The sequence below is a fragment of the Etheostoma spectabile genome, chromosome 3, assembly GCF_008692095.1.
Source record: "Etheostoma spectabile isolate EspeVRDwgs_2016 chromosome 3, UIUC_Espe_1.0, whole genome shotgun sequence".
NCBI lineage: Eukaryota > Metazoa > Chordata > Actinopteri > Perciformes > Percidae > Etheostoma > Etheostoma spectabile.
Genome location: NC_045735.1, coordinates 28,945,865 through 28,947,552, shown reverse-complemented (window position 1 = coordinate 28,947,552; position 1,688 = coordinate 28,945,865).

Below are 1,688 nucleotides of genomic sequence, written 5' to 3'. Positions count from 1 at the left end.
AGATAAAACATGTGACAGTGAACACATGGTAAAACGCTATCGTTTCGAAAACCCACATTTTCTGGATTGTTTTACCATAAACCCTCCTGTTGTCCCTCCGGTTTTCTAAAGTTACTATATCAGAAATTTGGGTTTTATTTCAACTAAATTGTCAAAAAGAAATGACGTGGATGGTTGCTTACAACGCTCTTCACAAGTAAAAATAAATGATTAGTTCACTACGTTCATTGACTTTTGGTGTTTTGAATCAATTATTATTGCATTTGAAGAAAATATTTTTTGGACAAGGGACAACGTTTTAAAAACATTGGGGAAAGGAAAACTGTATCAAAAAAATTACATGTGGAGATTCTATTATAATTTTAAATCTATTTATTATGCCTATTATTATGCTAGATTAATGTTATTATTTTGTCACTGTACAGACAAATGAACATTATTTTTCAAGAAATATGTAGCCTATTAAAAGAACATTATTACTATCATGACATTTTTTCATATTAATTGCTATTGAAAATTAGGAAACCCCGCCCACTCTGCCGGTGATTTGATTTTTCATATTCAATGAGACTGTTGGGTTTAAATGTGTCTTTCAAAATATCACAGTTCTGTAACTCAGCCCACTCAAACTGACAAGAAGAGGGGGCTTCAGCAATGTCGACAGAAGAAGGTTTTCTGGAAAAGGCGGATTTCTTTAGCGTGGACATGTATCTCATGGAATCGCACACCAAACTCTGCCTTATGCATTTCCAGCACTTCCGCCGACTTTGGAGCTGGAAATGGGGCCGCTGGTTTCTCAGCTGAGAGCTTTGGGTAGTAGGGGGACGGGTGAAGTCTCTGGTTTTTGCTTGTCCCACAAGCAGTGCTAGTTTCACCTTAAATGCTTTCATGTGGGCCTACAAGTCACATACTAGTTTCCCCTTGCCTTGGAGCTTCACGTTGATGCCGTTCAATATTTCTGTCTGGTCTGTTGAAGAGGCAAGGTCCCATTCCCATTCTGTGTTGATCAGTTCTAGGACAGTGTGGCCCTTTGTCCAAAGAAAGGCATTGATTTCTGTACTTAGAGCCCATTTCAGACGTGATGCTGGCCAGGTTAGACCAGTATACTGTATATCCAACTCTCCCATTGTTAGGCACACTTTACCAAACATATCCTCCCCTGTCGTAGTACCTTTGAGACTTTTCAGAGCTGCCAGTTCCTCCGACACTTCAAAGTTTCAGTTAACTCTGCGACAAAAAATTAAAAGCGGTGCTGTGTCCTGCACGTCATTGCGCTCATCTAGTGCTAATGTAAAAAATTCAAATTCTTTCGCTTTCTCCTGCAGCTGGGCATTCACAATATCCCCCATTTCTTCAATTTGTCTGGTGAGTGATATTTAAGACGTCTTTCTCATTGGGGCACACCTCCTCCGCAACAACGTTCATAAATTTCTTGACAGGCAACATTTAATGGCCTACCACCGGTAGCAGTCAGCAGAGCTACCTGAAAGTTAGCTTGAATGGAGGTCTGGTTCACTTGTAGGGTGACCAGACATCCCAAAAAATTTGGGACAGTCCCAAAATCCAAGCAGAATCCTGCCCTAATTTTTTCGGAAAACAGAGCGAAGTATTAAGATTAGACTCTTGGGTAGTAAGAGTCTGATAGAACGTTAAAAACTGGGGAGTCAGACGTCAGGCTGCATGCTAGC